The 21510-nt window shown below is 39.8% G+C and overlaps 1 long non-coding RNA gene across 1 annotated transcript in view; it reads left to right on the top strand.

The window, feature by feature from the left end:
* The first annotated feature begins 533 nt into the window (after nt 1–533).
* Nucleotides 534–21510, top strand: part of LOC134175137 (uncharacterized) — an 81007-nt gene continuing 60030 nt past the window's right edge. Inside the window, exon 1 of the long non-coding RNA XR_009968903.1 lies at nt 534–961. This is a non-coding gene — a long non-coding RNA (uncharacterized LOC134175137). The remainder of the gene's footprint in view (nt 962–21510) is intronic.

Raw genomic sequence — 21510 nt, 5'->3', positions numbered from 1 at the left:
AGCCCTACCCCCACAGTATGGCACCGGCAGTTATTTCCTCAGCTGGCACTGGCAGCCATCTCCTCAGCAGGGCACAGGCACCCATCTCCTCAGCAAGTACTGTCAGCCATCTCAGCAGAGCACAGACATCCCTCTCCTCAGCTTGGCACTGGCTGCCATCTCCTCAGCAGGGCACAGGCACCCATCTCCTCAGCAAGTACTGTCAGCCATCTCAGCAGAGCACAGACATCCCTCTCCTCAGCTTGGCACTGGCTGCCATCTCCTCAGCAAAACACAGTCACCTCTTCACCGCCCTCTCTGTGGTGCCAAGCACTTCCCAACAGCCCCTCAGGAGATGGGAAAGGGTGCTTACCTGGGGGGCCTAAGGTAACTGGCTGCCTGGCTGCCAGGTGAACTGTGTGTTTGTATCCCATGTTGGGGTGGAGCAGCTTGAGAGAAAGCCAAAGCAGCCAGCACAGCAAAAGGTGAGAAATGTTAGTGTTTGTCAACTGCTGCCCAGAGAGGCTGCGAGGTGGCAGCAGTTCCGCCAAAGGGGCATGTCACAATGGTGTCCCCACATGAGGGGAGCAGAGCCCTGGGCAGCATTCCCGGCCTGGTTTGGAAAGCCCCAATCCTAGAAGCCATGATGACTGAGCTGTGCTGGGGTGCAAGTGAGAGACTTTCACACATCGGCACTTTGTCCAGCTGCGGGGTCACAGTCACTGCAGCCCCTTGCTATCACCTGCACACTGCAAGATGCCACACAAAGAGGACGCTTGAATTCCTGCAGCAGCATGGGAGGCCTGCAGCTTTGCATCCCTACATGGCCTGGTCCTATGCAACCTTGTGCTGTGAGCAGACAGCTGAAATGGGATAGGCACTTTTTCCTTTTATGTTTGATGGTGGTGATGCATCTTTCTGAGGAATCCCCAGAGGAATGACAAAGAAGAAAGCTGAAGATGGCCAGAGGCCCACAGGCCAGGTAAAGTGTCTCTTGTCTTGCTTCCTCCTCGGGTGTTGGGTTTATACTATCTCCTAAGTACCAGAGAAATAACAGACACAGTGGAATACCTTAAATGCAGTAGTGAAAATAATTTTGGGAAAGGGTCCTTTGAATGCACAAACTTGAGGAAAATGCATGTTAACATCTGCTGATTCAGAGTATTTGCTATTGTTTCTCACAGTGAATGAGGGTTTGCAGGATCAGGCTAGTGCCTCTTGTTATCTTACTGAGCTCCCAGGTACACACAGAGCCTCAAATAACAGCAACAGCAAATCTGAAAATTTGCAGATTTTGCCAGTTCAAGCTTACGCCCAGATATCTTCATGGACTGCATTTTTTAGAAAACCTTAGAACTAATACACTTCTAAATACCTGCAGATTCTGGCAAGAGCATTGTTATTAAAACAAGCTATGCTTACTAGACAAAACAGTCTAGGCAAATCAAATCAACATACATCACTACTTACTAGAAAACTCTCTACTGAGCTTATTTGTAATTTGAATGATCTGAACAAGGAGGGGAGTCAAAGGAATGAAAATCATGGTGGGGTGAAAACTTAAGGCATTTCTATTCATGTCACTTAATTTTTGAGTACTTTTATTTACATTAATGTAATTGGAACATTATTAACTTCCACTTAATGTTTAAAATCTATTCTATCACAAGCTTCTTACAGCAGCCAGGTGTGCTGTATGCACCCAGCAAGCTGCTTATTGCCTATGCTGTCTTTTCTAAATTCAAACAACAGAGTTTCACCTCTTCACAGTCCATTGCACTTTCTCATTCTCTTGCACTAGCACAGGGTGTTGCAAACTGAAATGCAGTATTTTTAGGATCATTTAAATGGAAAATATAACTAAAAACATGCATTAAAATCTCTTGTGCATCTTCAGATTTGGATCGCCTGGCACTCTCTCTTTCACATTCCTTTATTCCCTAAATCCAATCCAAATCCCCAAATTACTTGACAGTGTGCTCTGACATATGTAGCAACACTTTGTACAAAGTATGTGTTTGTGGCATTTATTAGTTAACAGGAAATAATTTCTGCTAAATTCATTCTGGTGATGTGTATTAGATTGCTGCTACGTGGTACCTGTTGTGGGTTCATATGTCATATAATCTGTGTGCTTTACAACCTCTAAAAGATTAATCATAAAAGCAAGCTGTAACTTCATCGCAATCAAGATAAAAAACCTGCTTTTATGGTTGCCTATATTTTATTACCTCCAGATTTTATAGTGACTATTAGGTCTAAGTTATAAAACTTAATTTATGTATGTTCAAAAAGTTTAAATGCTGTCTGGAAAAACTTTGCAACCAGAAGAACACACACAGTAAATGCAAGTAGGCATCAGTGTATTGGCAACATAACACAGGAGGTGAGCTGAGAACGTACTTTTTAGGACTGACTTTTTCAGACTGGGGGTACTAGAAAATAAGGTTGGGGTTTACATTTCAGGTTCATTTGCTCAGTTCATTATGCCAATCTTATCACTGGACTATTTCATAGCAAAGAACTCTACTTTGTCCAAAAGCCTTTTGGATACATTTAACCTACCGCTTTGCCAACAGAATCTAATAATTAGTAGATTTCTTAGGAATGGAGCTGAAACTAGAGATGCTCTGAAAAATGAGTAAAGAAGAAGGCCTCCGACACTTTCCATTATGTGCAAAGATGTTTAAGTAGTTGCTTGTCTTCTGGTGTTTGCAATGTGCGCAGTATTAATCCTCCTATTTTTGCTTGAGAGAAGATGGATAAGAGGTGAGTCTCTTGGAAATACTGCTTAGAGAAGAAACTCTTAGCCAATAACCAAAAGAAGGGAACTAACAAACAATTGCTTTATCAAGGAGCTTCCTCTTTGGTATGTTACTAGGCTATTGGAGGTAGAAAAAATGCACAATGATGTATATTTTGCATTCTTTGTACGATATAAAAGGGTCTGAAAAAATGTTTGCTTTTTTTTTAAAGAGTAACCCTACTTCCAACCACAGTTTTTCCAAATGTTAAAATTTCAGATACCTTCATCTCAGGAAAACTGCAGTTACTGAAGTTACCAAAATCACCACAGTATAAAAATCACAAGGCTTTTATCCTGTGATGGGAAATCAACAGGTGAAGATGTTTATCCTCAGCTTATTCAAAACTATTTGCCATTTGTTTTTTTCTCATAAGAACACCAACTTCTAGTATTAAAGATTCAGTACAGATGCAATGATCAACATGCTGCAAGGCTTTCTATGAAACTACAGAAGAGAGCTGCCAGTCCTGATATTGCTGATGTAAAAACCAAGTTGAAATCAGCTCATTCTTAAAAATATATACAACCTTTCAGGCTTTCTTTATACAAGAAAAGCAAAGCAGAAGCATAGCTTTTAAAGATTATGCCTACATTTCTTGTAAAAGTGTACTAAATTTCTGTTTGCTGGTTTTTGGATGTTGGTCATGCCTGTTTTAATGTCACCATACCATAAATGTTTTTTTCTGTTTACTGCAGAAAAACAAGGAAAGGCAGAATCTTTCAAACAGATACCCATTTTGGTAATTTTCAAGTGGTCTTCGTTATAAAAATGAGAACCATATAGGAAAGAGAAGTGTTTCCAGTAATATCTTTGAAGGTGAATATAGAGTATCTGTTTAATAATTCCTCCAATACCCATCCTTTCTTTGCCAACCAAGTATTTCTGTATTCAGTTGATTTCACCTCTCCATGATGAGTTGCATATTCCTATCCCTCTGTGGTTATCACTAAGAGATTTGATTCTGGGCAAAGTGACAGAAATACACCATGGCAGCAGCATCTTCAAATTATGAACGATACAGGATTTCTGTGTAAACATCAATTTTTCCAGATTGCTACTGCCGGAAAGCTTTAGAAGCTATGCTCACAACTTGTGTCTAGGCTAATAAATCTTGTGAATGTTTACCAGCAAAAATGTAGCTAGTGCTGATCGTAACAGCTTTGCTAGGGCAGGTCAGAACCAAGGCTTGACAAACCTGAGTAATGCTGAAGTGTTGGCAGCTGTCCACCTTAACAGTAATGCATTCTTACTTCCTTAGGCCATCACAAAGTATACACTCACTGCTGCAAAAATCTTCATAAGTATTGGAGATAACTATGCCACTGTTGGAAAATAGGCACTAAGTAGCCTACATTAAGACTGTCAAACTGGCAATCTACCTCCATCTGGATCCTGAATGATTTTCCATCATCATATAACAGTATACAGTTCATTTGCCATCTGGCTCCTGAATCAACTGCTGTCATACAAGCAGCACCCGGCTGGTCCAGGGTCATGATTAATTTGTTATTTGGGGTATCTCCATTTTTAGGTGCCTGGCTTGAGTAATTTTCGTTGCTGACTGGTTATAAAAGGGGGTTGCAAGCACTTGTTGTTATTGGGATACTGGGAAACTTCAGCAAACCCTCTGATGGTACTCACTGGGGTCAGTGTTGCAGCAACAATCAAAAGAGAGCTGTAGTGGGCATTGTTGCAGTAACTAAGCCTGGAGTGTCTGCATACATTTATAGTTCATGGGCTTATTTGGAGCTCAAGCCCTTCTGTATTTCTTACTGGTTTTGTCTGGTAGCTTTAGGAGCAAGAAATACTAAACTGGAAAAAAAAAAAGACCATCTTTAAATACATTACATTTGAGACCCAACTGTTGAAGTAGTGAAATCTAATCATTGCTTTTGAAAACTTTTGCCTATTTGCTTTAATCTTTTGGTGGTCATCAATGCCCCAAGGAAACTGTAAGGTGGAGCAGTACTTTGCCAAAAGCACTCCATGAAAAAGTGCTAAAAGAGCCATTGGTTGTGGAGCTCTCCAGCTATGGGAACACTTAATTTCTCATTTTTCATTCTTATTTCTTTTAAAACCATTTGTTATAAAGCTACAGCCTGAAGTGGAAGAACTCACCTTAGCTGTGAAGCTTCATTGCAAGGCAGCAAATCGCACTGTATCATAATATCAACCTTATCTAAGATTCATGGAATGAATTATACATATTGCACTGCCTTAAAAATGAAACCTGGTGAAGTATTACTGTAATTTAAAAATCTAAGTGGATTTGTACAGTGAGATATAAAATTTAAACCTGTTTAAATATTGAGCTGATTGGGAAAAATACTTTTGAGAAATGGTATTCAATAGGAAAAGAACCTCCATTCAGAGAAAAGACAGCCCCAAACTAATTTTGTCATAAGAACCAACCATAAAGAAACATATTCACTGGGCAACTTCCATCTAGGAAAACACATAAAATCACAGTCACCTGAACGTGCTAACGTCCCTTAGTGCAAATTTATGCTGAATTAGGTATTCAAAGGAATGTAAGGTAATTTACCCTTCGGGATGATAACAGAGACATTTCTGGCAATATGGATTGTGCTAATTTTGTTTTATTGATTTATTTTGATCAAATAACAACAAACAATTACTATTGGTAGCTGATTCATGGCCTTTTGTATGTCTTCTTGAGAACACAGTCCTTAGTGGCAATCACATCCCATCCTCTTGATTGCTGATGCCTGTTCTCAGGTGAAGTAGTGTTTTAGCCCACATCCTCGAGCAATCATTACCTCTTGTCATAGCAAAAGGGACACAAGGCGTCAGATTCTGTGACCAGATCAAGGACCAAACTAGCAAGATGATTTTTCATCTTACTAACACAAGTGCTTCCAGAGTGTCATTTTACTTCTGTCTCTGTGAGGAAGGATTGAAGGATTTTATAGGTACCATTTTCCTGCTTAATAATGGTTGAGCACCTTGCTGTGTACCAGCATTGTTTTGCTCTGATAGGATAGTGGTAGAACATTTTAGTTAGCAGAATGGAGGAATTTGCCCAAACACTATCACACAAATGCACTTACATTAGTGAGGTCATCTTGAAACTGATCTGAAATCAGGCATCGGTTTTAATCTCAGCATTACTTGGTATGCTTCATGCACCATGTGTCCTCTAAACAAATATGCAATAAAGCAGGCTGGTGAAGTTAACCAGACAGATGGCTGAACTCCTACATGTGAGATGGATTGGTAAATGAATAGGTAAAGGCACGGATGGGTGTTTCAAAAGGCAGAGAAAAGGGTAGTTGATTACAAGGCTAGATAGAAAATGGAAGGTATTATAAAAAGAAATATGGGATAATATAAACAGAACCCTAATCCAGTTGACTGTAAATCCCTTTTTCTTAATTGGTTTAGAAACTGTGGGCTGTAATGTGAGACAGAGGGCTCTCAGGCACTTTTCTTCTTTGCTGTCTGGAATCACATTATGGGGGAAACAATAGCAGAGCTGACAGCTCCTTGTCTGTAAGGGCACTTGGAGCTAATCTGCTATTGAGACTAATACAATTATATGGGATTAGAGGACTGCCTCTGTTACACAGATTAGGGAACTCCCAGGGGGAGTTGCATTTTGGGGTATTACAAAGGGGGAAAATATACAAGGGTCTTTGTTATCCAAAAGTAAAGGGGGAAAGCTACAAAGACACATTTAGTTTCCACCCCCCCCTCCCCCAGACTCTTACAAAATAACACTTGCACCCATACACTAGAATGTTGACACAGCAGTAGGAGAATAATGCAATAGATGTTAATATACATTGTTTACTCCATACACAATGCTCCAGTGTTGTCATAAGCAATCTGATGTCAAAGACAAAATGCTCATTTTGAATTGCTCTCTTGCAATGGTACCATTTCAAATAGTAATTTGAAATCAAGGTACAACCTAGATCCAGATTTCATATAGCAGCTACCTGTCCTTGCTTTCTCCCTTCCTGTGCATGCATAACACAAAGACACCAGCCCCTAAACAAAATGATGTAAAGCCTCTTGGGTGGGTTTTGAATACCAATAAATTCCACAGTTGTGAGCCTGGTCCTTACCTCCTCTTACAGCTTTGCTCTGGATTCCCGAAACAAGCACAGACCTGGGTTATCAGAGTACACTATGAATGCTATAGGCATTCAGATGACATTCCTGATACCAGCTTCTGGGTTCTTCAAGCCTTCAGTGAATTACACTCTTAACAGCACCATAAGGTGTGTAATTACAATTAATTAATTTTAAACCTTATTAAGTAACTCACCACAAGTCACTCAAGAAGTATGCATTAGTGTAGCTGATCAACTGTAGCTATCCCAAGTCTGAAGTTAGTAGGCCACGTTTCACACATAACCATTTGAACTCTCATATTTCATACATATTCTTTTTCCCTGGCTAGCTGGCAGCAAAATGTAAATATGCTATTCCAATTACTCCTATTCCCAACTCCAGGACAAACAGCTGCAATGCTGTTTAACAGAATTTGCTCATATGGCAATAGCAAGTAGAGATTTTCAACAAAGCTTCCCACCTCCTATTCTAAGTTTCATCCAGGCATCTAATAAGAGATATTCCCACCTCTTGAGTCCTAGAGCAGGAAGCAAAACCAAAACATGATAATGAGTTACGATTATCACATAGCAATGACTCACAGCAAAGGCAGGAATAAAATTTTATTGACAACAAAGTTGAGTACTGTCTGGACTCTGTTGTAATTCAGATCTGGCAGTTACTAATTGCAGTGAAGGAGAGGACTAGTTTTCTCATTCCAAACTTTAAAAGAATTTTCCATGCATACAGGATGAAATTGTAACAGAATTGATGCATATTTTCAATTTAGGGTGTTTTTTATAATAGTAGACAATATCTCCCTAAAACCCACATTCTTTAAATCCTGACCTGAAGACCCTTGGTCTTCAGAGATCATAAGCAAGAGTTACACATGGGCTTAAGCATTCTTGGGAATTCATCCTTCATTTTCTTTTAGCCAAAGCATAAAACAAAGTAGCCTTCAGGTCTTGAACCTGCATCAGACACTACCCAAGTGCAAAGATGGTCTTAAGATTAAAGGAATTGGGTGGTTGTTGTCCTCCAGCTTCACCCGTCTCTTGCTTGTTGAGTAGAGCATAAGATCTAGTCTTTCTTGGTGGTATCTGAGGGTAGGTTTCAAGAATTGGCCTCCCATTGTCTGGTATCATCCTTTAACGCACAAAAACCTGTTCCTCCATCTGAACCAAACTGCACACTCTGAGCATTGTGTTTTATATGGATCTGGAACCTGAAGCACTGCCTGGGGGGCCAACCTGCATTACTTTCCTAGAGATAACATACTGCTTCCAGTTTTAGCTGTCCTCTGAGAAACATCCAGCTACTACAAAATGGGGAAGAGCAGTCGGGAGATGATTCTGAGAAGCAGTTCATTGGTGAAGAAGGAAAGAGGACAAATTCCTCAAAGCAATTTGATTCTAGTCATGGTCGCTGTGTGAATAAATCAAGGGCTCTCTACTTTCTACAAACCTTCTCTTATATTGATGGGAAGTTTGCAACAAGATGAAAAGTTGGCCTTTCTGTAGTGATTCGAATACTTATTAGTTGAGTTACCTGACTACTGGCTCGACTCAGAAGGAAAACAACTTCCCCTGGCCAGACTGCTGTGGTTGGGCCCAATAATTGCTCCATAATCTATTGCTTTTCCTTCCAATCTGCATTTTTTTCTCTTTGCAACAATTTCCAGCCACTAAAATGAACCAGTTCCTGTTGAGGCTAATACAACATTGTGAAGCTGGAGAATTAACACCCTAACATACTCAATGCAGACAGAATTTGAGCTCAAATATAGGTCAGGCTGTGTGCATATTTGGAACAAGCTTTTGTGTCCAAAACCTTGCCTAATTTTTTAACTTGTTGCATTATGTGAGTCATTACAAAATAATACCTCTCCCTCTATATCCAGGCTTGGAAACACAGTATATTTATAACTTTTTTTTTTGTAACCATGGAGTTATAATTTATTTTTATTTGTAAGAAAGCTCAGGTTCTGAAAGCACTCTATCTAGAATATGGATCATCCAAGCTTATCCAGCAGGCTAAGCGTCTGTACCCCAAAATTAGATTAAACTAAGATTAACTTCAATCAGTCTTTATTTTTGTCTAGAGGACTGAATTTTAAAAGGGGACTGAGTGGGTGAAAATGGAGTGCATGAGTCTGCCAAATCCCTTGGATGTATAATCTAACCTCACTTATGGTCAAGAGCTTTGTGGTAGAACTACCTGACATGACAGTAAGACCAGACTGTGTATGCAGGTTCATGTGTGTGTGAGAGATAGATACAGCTTCCCATCTGGCTGGGTGCTGGGGGCAGAGAGGAAGAGAGAGACGCAGGTGCAGCAGGGAATGTAAAAGGCAGTTAATGTGCAGTATGGAACAAGTGACAAAGTGTCTTGTTTTTCTAGGTGAAAAGCATCTTGTTAGGGATTTGAAGTGGTTTAGAGAACAGACCTTGCAGAGGAATTTATATGAAGGAAAGTGCAGTTTGGAAGGAGAGAACTAGAGACTGAGCAGCACTAGGAAACTAAGTCAGAGAAAACAGACTGCCATGCAGAGAGCTGCTGATGCAGACTCTCAGAAGAGGACTGTCTAGAAATGAGACCATCAGTTATGCATGTATGTGAAGTCTGGATGGGTGCCACACACCTATTTACTTAAAATTCACAACCTGTACAGATGCAGTACTTAAACAAAGATGGGAGAACTTTGATCCTGAAGCCCTACAGAGTGTTAGATCTAGTGCCTCTCTCTCAGGGCTGCCACAGGGAGCCATGCTGCAACCCTGTTGTTAGCATAACAGACAACTATTAAGTTGGTTGTCAACATGATAGAGCCCACAGTAAACCTTCTGCAGGGGTCCATGGCTTTGATTTCACCCCTTCCCACAGGATGTAGCAATGAGTGCTGCAGCCAGCAATAGCCTTGAAAACATGTGGGCAGATAAGTTTATCCTTAGTTAGCAATGCTGTGCTTTGAAGTGGCGTGCAGGGAGTTTGAAAGCAGCATCCCTGCATCACCTGCAGTAAGTAAATCCACGTATTTGCGTGGGCAGACCTGTGGGATCCACCACAAAGCTGAACACAGCTGTGTGTGTAGGATTATGCATGGGATTCAGAAAATAAATGAGCTTGAAGTAGTACAATGCAGATTAGATTATTATATACCTAAGCAAAAGATCACAGATGCTGTACCATACACCATGGAGGGAAGTTGACTCAATGGCCTGTCTTTCCATGTGGTCTATTGTACAACTTCTAATTGCAATGCAAGTGAAACAGACTTATAATATGGAAGGAATCAGCAGCTACATTTGTTCACAGACATAACCTGGGTTTCTCAGGTGTTTATGTGCAACAGCCAGCTGCCAGCAAAAATATTTGTTGCAGTTTTGGTTTGCATATTTATTGGGGATTAAAAAAGTGAAAATGATGAATTATTGTTCAGTCATTACTGAAGAAATATATTTGCAACTCTAAAGTGGGCAAAAATACCACTTTGCTGCCAGATTTATATACACAGCTTTAATCTTGGTTATATATGAGGGGGGCTGAATATTTATGGTTATCTAACCAAGGGACTATAAACTTTGAGAATAGATGAAGACAGAAAAATAATATAATTCAAATGAGTATGGAGGGTCAATCAGAATTAAGAAAAGAGAAAGGAGAGGAGAGAAACTGATTTAATTTAAGCAGCATTAGGGGGCTAGATATTCAAAATGTTATTTCCATGGTGCTTGACTAAAAACTGCCTTGTAGACATTCAAGGCTGTTTCTCATAATCACGAAAGATGCTAACGTGCATGGAATAACAATTAAAATTCACTAAGACCAAGATTTCTTAGAGGAAACTGTAATTTTGAGGTATTTTTACCATGGGGTGTTCAGCTTAGGACCCACAAAGGGCTCAGCAGTCTCTCTTTGAATGATTCTTCAAATGTCTCTTTGGTGAAAAGTTGAATCTTAGAAACCAGAGACCCCCAACATCATTAGTCATGTCTTCTTTGTACTGTAACAAGAGAGGAAAACCCAGCATTTTCTATATAAAATTCTCACAGAGTGCCTTGGGATCTTAAACATCGAAGATATATTAAGGAACGATCCCAAAACATTTTACAAAACAATATATCTGTCAAGAAGCAACACCACAGATGAGTGCATTCTGAGATTCAGCAACTGTGTTCAGCACCACAACACAGTAGCACAGAACAGGAAGTAAAGCTGTGGGGATGAAGTTTGGATGGCAGAAAGTAATATAGCACATTGCAGCATGATTAGACCAGTGTTCTGAGACTCACCAAGAGCTCACTGGAATTTTTAATGACAAAAAACTTTTCATTAATACAGGCATCCACTGCCAGTTCACATGGCTTTGACTATTCTATCTAGTTTCCAGCTACTGCTCCAGAAGACTATGCGGCTAGAGATCCTCACCCTTCACAGTCACATTGAAGTCCAGGCATGATATTCAAGACCATCTGAGACAGTACTAGGTGCTTGTGTTCCAGCACCTGAATCCCAGCCCAGGTCTCACTTAAGAGATAATAAAAGCGTATTCACTGTGAAGAAGCAAACAGGAACTATCACAAGGCAAGCTGGTACTTTGATGGAAAAGAACAAACTAGGGATCAGTAGACTACAGTTTTGCCACATTCATGAGTGCTGGAGTAGTCACAGAACTCTTCAAACCATCAAAAGTGGAGACATCTCAGTGTGATGAACCTCTGTTTACACCAGACATGTCACTTCTTTCACATTGCCCAGGAGAGGGAAAAAAAGATGCAGAAGAAAATTTTCAAGCACCCACCCAAAAGCTGAAGCAATGAATGTGGGGGAGTCCACTATCAGTGTTTACCTGAGGACCATTTTTTGGTTTAGCGAGATATGGTAGTCAATGTGTTAAAACCAAAGCATGTTTGTATTTTACAGTTGCATGCTTTTAAACAATATTAACAAGATTAGTTCAGACCCTTTACAACATAGAATGAAAGGGTATTTAGAAACTTCTAAAGCTGCACACTGAGACCCTAACAGTCTGTAACTGCTTTGTTAAAATACAAAACTTCTCAAGCTCACATAATGGATTCATGGAAGGTAAGGTCTGGAAGGATGGATCATTATGCTCATCAAATCTGACGTCCTGCATATGACACAGTCCAGAGCATTTCACCCAGCAATACCACCATCAAGCCCAATAATTTATAGCTAAACGTGCCATCTTTTTCAGATGGAAGGACATACAGTCTTGATTTAAAGACTCGAGGTGATTAATTTACCACATCCTTTTACCATCTGTTCCAGTGGTTAATTATCTTCAGTTAAATGTGTATCCTATTTGCAGTCTGATCTTTGTCGACTTTAGACTTTTATCTGCCTCTCTGTATGGACATGATGGCTCATAAGACATTTTACTTCCCATGCATTAGGACTGAAATGTGATGCCTAAACTGGAAATTTCAGGTTTGGAGTTTTGTTTTGGTTTCTTTTGTTGAAACCTTAACATAAAGACTTCCAAGGCATTGGCACAACACACTATAATATTTCATTTTGGAACAATTTCAATGACTCAGTGTTAATGGCACATAGTATTCCAGATTTTGAAGAGTAAAAATATTATGTGCACTTCATCTGTTTGTTTAAAGTGTTTTTTCCTAATGAAGGCTGTACTGTGCTGAAGTGTGGAAGCAGAAGTTTGATCTAGTGGCAAGAATAAGGAGTACTGAGAGTTTTAATTCTTCTGCCCTTATCCCAGTTCTGCCAGTGCAATTTGATCTGTGGGCCAGAGGAAATCACCTTACTCAATTGTAAATAGTTATGGGGGCTGTGTTACAAAGCACACAGAGATTTTTGGAGCTGGGCTGGTTGAACCACATTAAAAAACAGTGCCTGCCTTACACTGTGTAATTTTGAAAGCTTAGTAAACTTCAGTTAAAGTGATTTCAAAGTCCAGTACCTACCCCAAACTTTTGAGTTTTAGGTGTGTCATACTACTCTGAAAATTGTTTTATCTACCAATATATAAATACATTTTCATGAGCAACCAGACACATACCCCTTTTGTACCTGCCATGTACAGATGTAAAATCTGATTTTGGTGCTAACATTGTTTTATTGTTTAACCTCAGTTACTGTCATTGCCATATCTCCTTTATAGCCTTATTCTAGATCAAGTTTACTTGAATAACCCCACTGTCTTTTAACCCCAAAAGTGCATTAATTCTCTGATATTGTACTTTGACTGTTTTTCCATAAAATGCTTTCCTGTAGCTGAATAGTCTAAATTCCTGGAGGATGACCATTTCAACTTACTCGTTTCTCAGAAACACTATTACCTCTATGAAATGCAGCTGTAAAGCCTTAGCCTGCCTTTCTGACAATACAGAATTCAACCTTTTTCTACTCTCTACAAGTAATTATGTAAGGCTTTTTCAGGTTACTGATTTCTTAGCGGATTTCATCATCTGAATGTACAGAGTTCCTCAAATATGTTGTATTTTCATTACCCAAATCTCTCTCTTGCTGTGTCACCAAAGTCTTCAATTTTTTCTGTTCATGAAGCAATTAGCAATGAATTCTGGCAGGGTACCATAGACAGCCAGAAAACCAGAACCTAGGGAGTTAATTCCTTCCTAATCCTCCTCTCTTTCAACAATCATGGAATGTTCCTAGATCTCCTTCAATCAGGAGCCCTAATTAAGAGAATCCTTTCTTTAGCCTAATTAAAACCTGAGAGCCAAAGCCCAATCAGGTAGCTTTAGACAGGTGCTTCCAAGATGACATGAAGAATTTTTTGACAGAAAAGGAGCTTCAAGCAACCACAAAATTATTATAGCAGTGTAAATGCAAATGGACACTTCAAGGAAGTCCACAAAATTCCTCTTGATTTAATCCTCCTCTCCTTTGAACTGGTATAATCTCAAGCTTTATTTCCCTGACCTTAGCTTATCTCAAACTAGTTGGCATGTTCTGGATACTAGTCATGATAGCTGAATCAAGATAAATAACTGGAGACAATGGCCATACAGATTATCTCAACGGGCAGCAGTTTTGCTAAGTCGTGAAATAAGTGAGAGATGCAACTATTAAGAATTTTTCCTCTCTTTTACCTCTGTTTTACTCTTGCTGGATAATGTATTCCCAAGATACATGAGGCATTGTGATCCTCAGCAGTATTTGTGCTTACATTGTTCAGACACTAACGAAACGTGAAAAATGCTGTTTATCTCTCTACATGAAACACAACATGAAAAAGCACTTCCCTTGAAAGATCTGTATACTCAACTGAGGTTGGCAACTACTAGCTCAGACACATTGAAAGGGCTAGAAACCTGCAGAAGCACACTGTGAACCTAACAAGGAGTGACACTGCAAAGCAGGATTATCTGCAGCAGATTTAATGGAAAATGAAGCACTTCTGCAGCAGAATGGTCAGCAAGGACCAGGTCAGTCCTGGGCAGTATGAGCATACTGGCCACCCAAATGCCCTTTTAGTTTGCACCCTGCTGTTCTGCAGCAGCAGACCTCGCCCAGGACACAGAGCCATGGTCCTCTTACCAGAAAGGAGCAGAAATAGCTTAAAAATAGTGCTGTACTTCCATGTTGCATTGAATTGTGTGAGGCTCACAAAAGTCAGGCCAAGATATCTGGCTGTTATGCTGCACTGAGAACAAAATTTCCTTTGATCCATATTAAATTTGTGTCTTTTTATTTCATCAAGAGCTGACTCGCATTTAGGCCATGGGACAGAATGAAATTCATTATCTCTTGTCTCTTATCTTCTGTATTACTTTGCACTTTTCAAATTAAGTCATCCTAGGCTTTTTTTTCACTTCATCTGACATAGGCTCTCCCATTCCTCCATGCTGTGTCTTTAATAATTTTGTTGCACTCTTGTCTGGCTTCATCTCTGCAATGGCCATTTGGAAATGAAGCAACCAGAAATGAGTGCAGTAGTTTAGTTGGAGCTATAACACCAATCGATGTAATCCTACTTTAATATGTTCGACATTATTCATCTTCCCTCTTTCATACAATCTGTCATTTTTGCTCTTGGGTTTTGTTTTTTTTTACCAGCCTTTGCACATAGAGATGATACCTTCATTGACATCTTTCTTTTTCACCAAAGGGGTTGCAGCCAAGTAAAACATAATCCCTACATGTACATACAACATAGTTGTGTGTAGTTTAAGTGGTTCTTTCCAAAGTGCATTGTTTTTCAGGGCTAAATCCTCGGACCTCATATCAGCAATTTACCCTGGAACCTGGGACTTAAAAGGAAGTCTCTGGTCACTTTCTTCCACTTCTGCTTTCCTTCTCTTCTCTCCCTTAACTTTTACAAAATTAGGTATTAAGGATTTGTCTAACCTAGGATTCTCAGACCCTCCCTCAATCCCAGCACCCAGCTAGGCAGTATCAGCAAGAGGTCAAGAAAAATGTGGTGCAATTATGCTGTTCCAAAGGAGAATGATAAGAATAAGCAGAGAGCTAATATATATTGGCATAAGGGAAAAGTAAAGGAATTGTAGTTATTAGGTAAGCGTAAAAATAAACTGAAGGTAGTCAAGATAATAAAATAGTTATAAAGGAAAAATAATAGTATGTAGATATGACATGAAGTAATGGCTCAACCTGAAGTAAGGGCAAGTTAAAGTAGTATCATTTTCTAATATTAGTAATGGTGGAGCCGTCAGATGGCTTGAATGGATTGGTCTGGGAGTCTCTCTAATAGAGCATTCATCGTCCAAGGTGGGGATAGTTCTGACTCTTGCTCACCTGCTTGGTGACACTAACAGATGGATCTTTTCCTTCCTCTGTCCCCTGCCAACCGCTGTTTACACTGCAGAGTGAGGACTGTCTTGCTAGATGTCTGTGCAGTACTAACTATAACAAGGTTTCTATCTCACTTCAGTCTGGTAAGTATTAGCATAGCACAACCAACAGGCAGGAATTAACATTGAGAGGCAGGTAGTAACATTGAGAATTTCTTCTGACTGCATATTGCTGTTGAAAGGAACAGCAGAATGTTACTTCTGCATAACAGTAACATCCTTAAGTATAGCAGTATCTTTAATTATCTTCTACAGGTAAAGTAACTCATGCTTTAGAATTTACACATATAAATTTATAACTAAAATATTTTTTTAAATACATAAATATATGCCCAAGGAAGTTGTGAATGCTCCATCCCTGGTGGTGTTCAAGGCCAGGCTGGACAAAGCCTTGGGTGGCATGGTTTAGTGTGAGGTGTCCCTGCCCATGGCAGGGGGGCTGGAACTAGATGATCTTAAGGTCCTTTCAAACCCTAACTATTCTATGATTCTATGAGCATAGAAATATATCAATATATATAAAATACAGGTCTTCTGAGAGGAAAAATAAATTCAGTGAAGTGACTGGTAATAGCTATCATCAGGATTTATGATTTAGGTGTGGATGCCAGAGACCTACACTAAAACCAAAGCCCTGGAAGCAGACAGATCTGGACACAACCCTCCTTTTAACTGTAATTCAAGGCTGGGTCTACCAGGAACAGATTAATACAAGGCAGATAATTTTGTTGTGGACACTAGCAAAGCTCTTCCAAGTTTGTAGCTAAGCCTGTATAAGAACATGTCAGCCACTTCTATTAAACACACAGTGCAGGATGTGATAAAATCTTGTTTCAGTGCTCATGAATGAAATTTTAAAAATGCTTTAGAAGCAAATTTTTTGTTGCCCAGTCTCAAGGCTTCTTTAACTCCTTATCCTCAGCCAGCTACCCACTGTCTCCACCTTAGAGGCCCATGCCACATCCTCACCTGAAAAGTGCAGATCCCACTGCTGTTGTAGGAACTACTGGGCCTATCCAAGTGCCCTATATGTGTGCTACTTGTATCAGCTATTCAGGAGTAGCAGCAAGATCCTAACATTCAGTAACTGTAGTGCCATTTGAGGTCTTGTACTCTGCTCCGAAAGAGGAGAAAATTACCTCAGCTCAGTCATAGGGGAACAAGACATAGCCTGAGAGCAGTCATGGCAGAGCTGCTGACCTGGTGTTACCTGATGCAAGGAAAGTTCTGAGCCCAAGGAATCTGTACTAGGTTCTTCAGGTACAAAGCAAACTAGGACAAAGCTAAAGGAAGCAAAAATGCTGTTAATTAAAAACATTCATGACTAAATACATGTTGGAGTTCCATAGCTTCCTGGGACCCATTAGGCTTTTGAGCTGTTATAGAGGCTTGTAAACCTTGATTACGGTCCCTTATGAAGAAATTCACCTACAGCTCCTCACAGAAAGGTGGGAAAACAGCTTTGATGGAACAAAAGAGAATGTGAGATTTACTGTGCAGAATTTCTCTTCTAATAATTCCTGTTTCATTTCAGAATCCTAATTCAAATCCCACTAATTCTGAAATCCTCCAAGTACTAGCTGCAATATTCCCTGATAAACACAGCAAAACCAGTTCATAGGGAATGTATTTCAGGAGTTAGGGGATTATGACATCTGCATGATCTTTCTCAAATATAAACGAGATAAAAATGGTAACACAACACACTTGGTTACTGCATCCTCCACCTCTTCTGAAAAACAGCCAAAAAATAAGAAGTATCACACAGGGGATAACCCATTTAATGTCATAGAAGCAATTCCTTCAGTGATGGATTCAATCAACAGTAAGCACACAGAGATGGTTCCTGCTGTGCAAAGCCTATCCAAAGGTATGGATGTTTCAGGGTTTTCTTGATAGACTGACTATTGTTCTTAGCCTGTACACTCTCTTTTGCCATGATGTTCATTAGGTAGACTGCCTGATATTCAGTGGCGTGTTGATACACTTTTCAGTATATGATGATATGCTTGGGAGTCCAACTAATCATTGGAATTGTTTGCCTGTGGGATTGTATAGCATTCAAGTTTTTCAGTGTTTAAATCTACACAGATTGGTCTGGAGATCCCAAAGAGTCGGCTGCTGTTTGCACATGTACAGTCAAAATCCCTTTAAAAGAAGTGAGCCTCTGAGTTGGGAACTGCTTTGCCAGGCATGATATTCCCAAGAAGACAGATCGTCTCACATATTGATACAACATCACAATGCAAATATCATATTGCAGTGTCGGGACAACAAGCAACAAGTGTTTTGTGGCCCTCTCAAAATCCATTTGATGTGATCCATCCCTCCTCTCATTCCTTCTGTCTGTGCACAGAAAATGTGGTTAGTTTCTTCTCTCCTGCTGGATGCTTGGAAAAATAAGAGATGAAGGCTTGAAAAACATGCTGCATACCAGCTACATTAGCTGCCCTCAAGAGCCACAAATAGCCCTATTATTCTTCCAGAATATTTATATTACAGTCGTACCTAGAAGCTCCAGATAACAGCAGGGCTGTACAAAACCAGGCTGTGTGCCAGCCACGGTATAAAGGCATGTTAACACACAGCCCGTTCTCTCACTGCAACCTCTCATATATACCACAGAATTAAAGATGTTTTCCCCTCAAGTGCTCCTGTGAGACAGGGTGGCTCTAGATACCTGCAGGTCCCTTCACTGCAGCCAAAACCCTGGCTAGTTTTGACAGGAGATTAGTGGAAAAAAATTCAAAGTGCCATCTTACAAGTGGGTAAACTGGTATTTATCTACAAAACCTTTAAGTTGATTTTACCCACTCATACTCTTTCTTGAAATAGTTTTTTTTTTTTATATAGATGTGTATATTTTGCAGAAGCAGGCTGTTTTGATAATTAATTCAGGTGATGTTGAAAGTGGACATGTGTTTACAATATCTGCTAAAATTATTATGTATTTCAAGCTAAGATATTAGCAAGAAATCAGGGGGTTTTCTGCAGCTGTGAAGATCATGTATACAAGTGGGGATGACTTGTACTAGCAAACCCACCTCTCAACAGCAGCAGTTTGAAGAATTTCTTCACGTGACAGAGCAAGAATCAGGAATGCAAAATGCAGCATTGCTGAAGTGTTACAAGAAAGGCTACTCACTTCAGCTGATACATCATCCTTTTATGAGAAAAAAAAAGGTCAACTGAACAGCAGCTTATATTGCATTCCTCATAAGGTACCCTGTAGGAGTAACAATCTCTTCACATACTGCAGAAGCTAAAGGTCTCAGGATCAAGTGAACAAGGTCAATGTTAATTAATGCTTTAACTAATCACACAGTAAGTGCTTCCAGCCACAGACAGCCTAGAATATTGACTTAATCTGCCATGTACGTGGCCTAGAGGTACTGTGATTCTAGTAATTTTCCAAAAGTATATGTGTATGTCTATTTGTGCATGTAATAGTGAACTCAGTATTAAACTTCCAGGAAATCAGGTGTGCTTTTTAGGACCGATGCTCAGTGCTAGGTACCAGCATTTAATCAGTTTATACAGACAAGCAGCTAAGTGCCTCCGGCTTCCCAACTTTGCCTTTTGCTGCCTGATCAGTGCCTAATCAAGTGCAGCATTACACCAGGCTGGCACTCAAAAGGAGTGACCACTGGTTTGCTACTCTGTACACAGAAAGCTGCATCCAGAACTCAAAGCCTTTCTCTTGCTGGACAGTGTGTGGGCCAGAGGTATAGGAACAGAATTAGTAGAAGTGCTGGGACAAGACCAACAGAGCAAAACCAAAACCAACAGTAAAAAAAGTGAGGATGCAAAGAAGAACAAGAAAAGTGAAACCCTTTCACCTCCAAGTCATAAACATCTCTTTTGATCTCTGTATCTCCTATTTCTGATCTGACAAGTATTACAAATGCCAAGCCCACACCCCACTTCCCTCCAGTGATTAATGTGCTACAGTCTTTCTGAAAGCTTAAAGAGCTCTCCCTCTGGGCCACAACATTTGATAAAGAAATGAAGCCTGGCAATTAATAATTCCCCTGGCTGAGTTTTTGTTTAATAACTATTCTGTCAGTGATAGATCTAAAGGGCGAGGGTGTGGATGTGCGTGCAGGCGGAGGGAGTAATTTGATTGTGGCCAGGAGATTTGGCAGGCTGGCATTACAAAGCAGCTCTTTAGCAATGGCTGGAAAACCAGCATGACAAATCACTCCGTTCTCTGCTTCCCCAGCCTACCCCCTCTCCAGCAGAGCTATCTCATTAGGTTCAAGTCAGCCAATCCAAGCCTATGATTTGGGAAATATTTCCTTTTTGACATTCAAGAGAACAATTCCTTACCCAGGGAAAATTACATTTAAAAATAAATGGAAAAGCATCAATCAGCTAGGAAAATATATTCAGCTTTCTGGATCTCTGGAAAGTGATTTTTTTATTTTATTATATTTAAATAGGACTGAAGGCCATGGTTTGATTTTTTAAAAAACTGAGATAACTAAAGAGATAGCACTGTAACATTTGCATATAAACTGTTACCTTTTCTTTATATAGAGAGAATCTTTTTCATTAGAGTTACATCTTGAATATTTACAGACCTGTAGAGATGTACTAGCAGATACCTGTTAGTAGAGACAGATATGCTCCATAGTACTAGAAACTGCAAGGCCTATTCTGGAGTGATTTGTATGTGTTTTTTTTAAACCAGAAAGCCAGCTGTGTTTCCAGGTGAGTTCTTTAAGAATTCTCAAGACTCCTTTCAAGATTTTAAAAAAGATCAAATTAAAATAGGTTTCCTTCTAAAGCACTTGTCTCTGCTGAACAGTATCTTGTTCGTTCTTGCTTCTTTAGTCCAGAAAAACATATCAGCCAAGCCACTAAGGAGTAATTTTTTTCATTTGTAGTAGCTCCAAAATTGTCCTATTCTTCTTTATAACATCTCAACCTATGCACTGAGCCAAAAGAATAGAACAATCACATTAATGGCAGCTTTCCTGGAGCATCCAGAAATCCTTGCTGAGTTCAGGGATGTAACATGTAACACTGTCTCAAGGAACTGCTATGTGCAGCTCTGGGCATCTGCCCTTTCCTAACCATAGCTGCTGCTACTCAGGCTTCTACACAGCCATGCATCATCAGTCCCACTGAAAATGACCTCCCCATCAGACAGGCTAAATGGCTGCAACACATTTCAACCAGAAGGAGCTGGGTTGGCTTAGGCAGCAAGTTAGTCCTTACTACACCTGCTGACCTGTCACAGATGGAATCGGAAAAATTACAGGAATGGGTCTCAGCAGCCAAGAGTGTTCACCCAGCATCATACAGCAGCAGAATCAGGAATAAGCACCAGGGATTCACAGTCGAGCTTCCCTGTTGATGAAGCTCACTGCCTTTACAACTCTGACAAAAAATACATTCAGCAAAACCTTCTAATGAGATTCCCCACAAATGTATCTAAGGAGATATTTTCATATTACGAGAGATTATGAATTTTATCCAGGGGGTAAATAACCTAGCAAATTAAATGTCATTGCTAGGCCAGGAGAGAAGAATTCATTACATCACCTTTTCCTAATGGGACATTATAACTGATCATGTTTTATTTCTGCAGTCCTGCAAGCTCTACCACATCCCATAATTCACTGCAGTGTTGGAATTCAGGCTTTGCCCATATCATTTCATGAAGATGAAGTGCTAGTGCTGCTCTGAATTACATTTCTATTCATTTTGCTCATTTTTTTAAGTATTTGCTTCCCATACATAAGTTGTTACTGTTATGTAAAGCTTAGCTAAGGCACCTTGCTGACAATTTTTCCTCTCTTTTCCTCTGAATT

Source organism: Pezoporus occidentalis, unplaced genomic scaffold (genome assembly GCF_034315485.1).
Source record: "Pezoporus occidentalis ecotype Australia unplaced genomic scaffold, CSIRO_AGI_Poc_V1 ctg66, whole genome shotgun sequence".
Taxonomy (NCBI): Eukaryota; Metazoa; Chordata; class Aves; order Psittaciformes; family Psittacidae; genus Pezoporus; species Pezoporus occidentalis.
This window is presented reverse-complemented; position numbering and strand designations above follow the sequence as displayed.